General features: G+C 33.8%; 1 protein-coding gene across 1 annotated transcript in view; it reads right to left on the reverse strand.

Moving 5' to 3' along the window:
- LOC123309346 (transient receptor potential-gamma protein) overlaps positions 1–6,374 on the reverse strand; it is a 297,127-nt gene extending 290,753 nt beyond the window's left edge. The window contains exon 1 of the mRNA XM_044892426.1: positions 5,918–6,374. The gene's annotated coding sequence lies outside the window, so the exon portion shown is untranslated. The remainder of the gene's footprint in view (positions 1–5,917) is intronic.
- Between the last annotated feature and the right edge of the window lie 799 nt (positions 6,375–7,173).

The following is a 7,173-nucleotide window of genomic DNA, read 5'->3' on the forward strand; positions in this document are numbered from 1 at the left end:
CTCAGAATAGATCGTAATCACTCGAATCAGGACTCGCAAGCGGAGAACTGTAGGTTTATTATGAATTCCTGTGCCATCCAACAGGAATTCCATAAAAGTCTAAATTCTGATCTTCTGAAACGCCAGTTCCATAATGAACCTTTGTGCAGTGGCGGTACGCGTTCGAATACTCCGCGGGGTAACAACTTAAGGATTCACGAGTCCTTAATGAGGGGTTAAATGGCTCATAATTTGCATCGTGTCCATGGTGAGGAAGCTTAAAAGCACCACAAGGCTGAATGCAATTCATAATTGAAGATGAGGCATGCCCATCATCTTCTAAATGATCGTTTTCAGCGTTCAATCGGTAAATCTTCACTTACACTTGTTGCCAAATTTTTCGTTTCCCTAATTAATTTATTTCATTTATAACATAAAAATATGAAAACGAGAATAGCTAGCATTCAAAACTACATTCTACACTTTGTATTCGAAAGCCTGGTATTTAATTCTAAAACACACCGCTTTTGAAATAACAATTTTTCGAATGAACAAAAAGGTTATCTTAGCAGTTATATGTTTTCTTTTCGTGAATGGATGAAAAAATTTAGCTGAATTTTTTCTGACTTCAACAGTAAATATTTTCACGAAAATCCTACTAATTTATGGAAAATAAAGATCCCGGAAAAAGCCAGCCCTGCAATTTCATTCTTCGTTTTAGCGAATTGTTCTATTATAGTTGTGTTAAATTATTGCTGAATTTTGTCGTTCAAAAGTTTTTTCTTTTACTAATATTGAATTCGTGAGCCTCAGAATTAAACTTAAGAGATTTTCATGCAGAAATTTGGAATCAATTTCATAAATGAATTCCAATATTTGCTGTGTTATTCTCTGTTGAACGGATATCAAATTTATAGCTGTATTCAATCTGATCGTTGTAGTTCATTTAAAGCTTCACACCTCTATTTAACAGCTTCTGAATCTTATCTTCGCTATTCATCTTGATATTAAATTTTTTATATTTTACGACCGTTTTTATTTAAACTATCTATCCATCGTTTCAGTAACTAAATAAGAAAAATCATGTGATTCCGTTTCCACGATCTATCTGAAGATAAATCTCAGAATGTTTTTCTCTATCGTATATAACTGAAACGATGGATATAGTTCATTGAAAATGGCAGTAAGCCAAGTTAGTTCATTTACGCAAAGTTTATTCTATGTTATAATTTCATTCATTTACTTGCTCCATATTGCTTTCCAAGTAATTTTGTAATAATGTAATAATTCGAATACTCCATCCATTGAGTACTTATTCAGAGTTCTCTTCAATGGGAAATATTCATAATAAAAAGGTAATGAAATTCTTGTCCAGATGAGAGTACCAATTTTTTCTTAGATGAGGAAGTCTCATGTGAAAGCAACAAAATAGCGAATGTAACAGTCATAAATATTTTGTATTTGATTTTTCAAAAAATCTTCGCATCTTCCTTGCGTTAAAATTTCGAGACATAAATAAATATTGCTTTTTCTATTTTTAGTCTAAGGATAAAAAGACATTATTGAAATTCAATTCGACAAATTATCAAGCAATCAATGCATGGGTAATAATATTGTAGGTAGCTCTGGTAAGTTAGATCATTTAGGCAAGGATTATTTCATCTTACTGGTCAAACCTCGTGTTTACTGGTTCGACTATTGATTCTTCTTTTAAACCGAATTGGTAAAAAACGGTTACTCCCGATTTTATTTCCCCTCATCGTCTAACGAAGAAAAATTAAAAACCTTCGTAGTGCATTGGGACGAACACATATTCTGATGAGAAAGAAAAAAAGATTCAACTCCATTCGCATCCAGAGAAAAGGGGCGACCCTAATATAGATAAAAGGCTCTCGAGGGTATTACAGATAATATAATATACATAATTATTCCAGCTGTTTATCAAGATTACAAATTGGCGAATGCACAGGTCTTGAATATTTTCCAAGTTTGGAGAATTCTTCGCCTCTGTGATATTTACTTCATTGCATCAAACATTTAGGCCCGTTTGTTCAATTCAGAATTAAGCCGAGATTTAAGTTGATCCTAGTTTATCGTGACAGAATTGAACTGAAATGTCAAAATTAATCTAGGATAGAATTCAATCCCGAACTGACCAACTGGACCTAGGAATTATCAAGTTTTATTGCATTTCGATTTCAGTAACAAAGATACAAAGACATTCTTGATGTTGAAGGCGTTGGCGTACAAAGAAATGAATTCCTACGTTGGTTAGCTTTCAGGAACAATATTCCTCTCTCCATATTGTTCACAACAAAACCTAGGATTGAGTGTGGACTATTGAGAATTGAATACATATGTATATATTGGAAAATATAAGGATTAACTGTAGCACTGTTAATTACAGAAACCAATTATAGGTAATCCAATAGACAGAGCATCAAGAAAAGCCAATTCAAGAAATGTTGTCCATATTTAAAAAGATTTTATATAGTTATGAATAACGTATCCAAATGTCTATTTTTAAAAAGAACTTATTTCTTTTTAGGGTTGCCAATTATAATTAAAGGACAACTCGATAGAAAGGATATCGTTTTTATTTGTACAAGGAACAAGCAAGTGAATCTATCTAACGCTAGACATCAACTAACTATTTATTATTCGAATTATGAAAACGGAAAAGAGTCACAATCGGTGGTCACGCCTTGTGTCGTCTTCCAGGAATCCTGGGTTTCGGGTTCCGATGCGATTCCGTGTTTCTTGTGGGAAACGGTCTCGTAACAATATGATATAAAATGATTTTCGAGAAGTAACTAGATATCACTTTAGATGTTTTATTGTGGTCTTTTTCTTCATTGTTCTTCTAGTTCAATCATTCTTTTATTATTTCTTGCTAAAGTTTTCCATTCATCTCCTGATTTGTTGAGGGAAAAACAAAATATTTGCCAGTAAACTTTTTTCTTAATAAATAAAGGATATAAAGAAGGTGAGTCTTTGACTCGTACAATTATATTAAAAGTAGATTCTTGAGGTCAAAAGAAACACTTTTTTCCTAAACCATTTTTTTTTCAATTAAGTCTTGAGAAGATATAGCTATTTCAAGTTTTCACAATGAGCTATGCCACTCCAAGAAAAACAAAATCACCTTCAGAATAACTAGCTGAAAATGTGACACTAGACACTACACATCTGTGGATCTTTTAAACAGAGTTATATTCAGCCAAAGAACCTACTAAATTTTCCAAATTTCACAGATAGGTACTTTTCAATTTTCGAACATCAAGTTACTCGGAAACGGCGCATTTAACAGGAAAATATAAAGAATACTTATTTTACAAAACGTTCAAATATTGAGTTCTTGTAATTTTTGGTATTTTTAGGGTAAGTAATGAGAAACCTGAAAGTTGTGGGTGATATCTTGTGTTCGAAACAGATTCATCAAATAAATAAAAAACTATACTCCGAAATACACTTCATTCGATAAAACCATTTGTGTTTCTAAAATTACGATTTTTTATGGTATTTCAACAGCCTGTATTTTCCAAACCATGCCGATTCGGAAAAAAATGGTGGAGGAAAAGTGTTTCTTTTGACCTCAAGAATATACTGTTAAAATATTTGTACGTGTCAAAGACTCACCCTGTATAGTGATGTGATATTTAACACAAAACAGGGTAAAGTACCGAAAAATGGAAGAGAAAAGTCTTATTTATAAACAACATTCGTTTCTCACCCTTTATGACCTTACTAAGCCAATGTTTTGAATTTAATAGTTCAATTACTTTGTTGTTATCGTAAAAATGAAAAACTTTTTTGTCAATGTACGGGATGATCGAATATAAAGGTTTATGGAAGAAGTTTAAAATTTTCATACTCATGTCTTGATATTTCAATTGCAAAAGATGCAACGGAATTTTACTAAATTCCGACTTTGAAGTCGGAATTTTATTCACTTCGGAACCGATACATGCTAGGCTAGATGCACAGGGTGTTCTTCGACGACATAGATTATTTGTCCATATATACAGAGGGATTGATGATAGGTTTCGCTTTCGTAATACAATGTGTTACTGTTTTAATGAATACTGAAATTCATTCATAGTGTGTGTTCTTACATTTATGATGAAAGTGATTGTTATTTATACAGGATGTTCTTGGATATTATTCAACCCTCCTTGCATGATGAAATCATATGTAATGTATACTGCATTTTAGTAGTCGGTGTGCAATGAAATAATTTTCTCAAGTTTTTGTAACTAGAACGGAGTAAGGTTGGCACACATGAAATGTCGTTAATGTCATAACGCCGTTGCCACAACTAATATCAATTTTTATTACGAAAATGCCGAAAGTGATTCAAAAAAGAGACAGGGTTTCAGAAAGTGCTATTTAGAATTCAGGTCCGCTCATTCAAATAGTTATACCCTGATATTCTAAAATCCACAATACGTCAGACGGTAGCGAACATATTCAATGTAAGAGAATTTATATATACTCCATTCTTTTTTTATTTTTGCAGTCGGTTGGCCATGGAAATTTGACACATTTCACTCTGTATAGTACGAAAATATGGGGTTATGACGCTTGTCAAAACATTTTTGGGTTTTAAATCAACGCTATGTTGCCCGTTCTACGTAAAAATTCCTGTTATTAGGTATTTCATCACAAAGTCGAATCTCTTCGGAAAATATGTGACGAATATAATTGAAGTTTATACAAACTGATTTAAGGCATACCAAATCCAGTTATGTATTTGCATGGAAGATACAAGAGATCAGTATAATATCATAATATGCACTAGCTTGAGGAGAGTTAATGTTCGTTATCTTCTTTGGCTGAAGTTTGAATACGTTACATCAGTTGTAGATTTCAAAAATATTAACCCGAAGATTAAATGCATATGTTGCAGTGGTTGGGAATGGGTATCTCCCGACGGAATTAACAGATAATTATAAGAATGTTAAATTCTTCAACAAAAATCAACTTGCATCAATATAAGTAAAAGGAATTAAAGGAAGTTTCAAGTCAAGATAAACTACACCTTTGAACAAAAATTTCACATGAATAAACAATTAACAGGAAAACTGGCGCGTATTTCTGGCTGTTCATCTTAATAAATTGATATAATAATAATAATAATTAGGTATTTATTGGTACCTTAAGACATTTACACTGTAAAGGACAAGTCAAATGAAAAATCAATGTTCGGGAAATTATTCTACGATGACATTCATCGAAAATCCTGTAGTAAGCATTTCGCATTACTTCACTCAAACATAAAATTCTCAAATGCCACCACTTTTTTGGGTCTCTCAATAGAAGGAAATTCTTTGTCATCCTCTTCATTCACAATCTTTCTGATTGTGGAAATATTCAGCTGAAATAAAAGGCTTTTAGATAAAGTCCTTACATTGGCGTAGCCTTTTTTTTTGGGGCCTGGGAGCTCAATGTTATTCTTATAGTTACTATTTCAGAGGGCAGGTTGTGCCCAACCTGTCCTCTACCTGTCTACGACATCAATTCATAATTATTCAAAAACATGAACCTGATGACAATTTTCTTCAATAGAATACGTCAAGTTAAATATTCATTGAAGAACAACGTGTTTATTTTGAGATCTATCATGAATATCTCCATATATCTATTTGGAAATGAACCAATTCATCACCTCTTCATGTAAGAACTGAAGAAACATGAAAACACATCGGGTGTACTGATTTCTTGTCCATTGTACTCACGAGTACATATGAGAAAGAAATTCCGACTTCAAAGAACATATTTTTAAAATATTATGTGGCCCTTCTACGCCTTCGTAGATTCCAGTGAAGACAGAATTTTGATCAAAATAGAACACTCTTACGTCCAAATTACTCCTTTTTATGAACGAGAAAATTGAAAATTTTTATACCAAATTCCAAAAAAAATTTTTCAGACCCACCTTGACTTTTTTGCCGCGTTTTGCGGCGATAGCCCTGGACTTCCGTCTTATACGATCCAGGAGGAACCTTCTAGGAAACTACTGTTCAAACTTCGATAGAGACGCTTCGGAAATATCACTCGCGCAAAATTACCAAAACCCTTCCTCAGAAGAGAAAACTCGAAGAACGCGCTTGAACTCCGAACGTGCTACAAGAACGGGAGAATATTCGAGATTTCTGCACGAGGCTCGATGTCTTCACGACTTCAGAAACGCGCTCGATTTGCAACGGACGGCATGTGCTTCTGGTGCGTCGCGACGACGATTACTGACGCCTGGCAGGAGTCAGTGATAACAGCTGAAAACCGGCGTCGCGCTACTACCAAAAGATCCTGTTATGGGATTCCAAAACCCCGCTTGACCTGAATGAGAATTCTGACATTTATTCTCGGTTTACTACAGCGCAGAATGGATGATGATGTTCTTTCTGTTGTTATCCGAAGCCATATACGTTCATAATTTCATAGGGCCGTTTCGTTACATTGATGATAGTCTTATAAAAACGACTAAATAATAGGTACATTGAATAAGTGTTTGAAGTTTCTGTACGTTGTAATTTTTGGTAGAAAGACCCTAATAAGGATATAAGAATGGTAAATTTGTCCTTGAAAGATATTTGAACCATGTTGATAGGATTTGTAGGTACCATGGATGTTATCAAATCCCGAAATTTTCAGATCTCTAACACACTTGTTTATCGAAGAAAAGCAAGATATGTGAAAATGTACGAAGGTGTATGTATTGGGGCCAAGGAATTATTTTTTGTTCAATCTTGACTTATGAGTCAGGGTCTCGAGATCCCGAGATATACGAGAATATATTGAAAAATTGTTAGCCTACTAAAGAACCAAACAAAATTTCAATGTCAAAATATTTCATTACTCAACATAATCTCCTCTTAATTGGATACATTTATTACAGCGAACCTGCAACGTCTCTAGATCTTTCAAAAAAACTGTTTCTTCTTGCTCTGCAAACCAGACCTCCACAGCTTTTATTACCTCTTCGTTGGAAGGAAATTTACGACTATCTAAACTTTTTTTCAGTTGTGAAAGAGATGATAGTCGGATGGAGCCAAATCTGGTGAATAAGGGGGGTGTTCCAGTAAATCAAACCCTAAATCACGAATTTTTTACGGCAACATGAGATTTGTGTGCGGGGGTGTTTTGTCACGTAGAGTGGTCAGTAATATCGAATAGTAATCTCCGGTTATTGTT

This window comes from Coccinella septempunctata, chromosome 3 (genome assembly GCF_907165205.1).
Source record: "Coccinella septempunctata chromosome 3, icCocSept1.1, whole genome shotgun sequence".
Classification (NCBI taxonomy): domain Eukaryota; kingdom Metazoa; phylum Arthropoda; class Insecta; order Coleoptera; family Coccinellidae; genus Coccinella; species Coccinella septempunctata.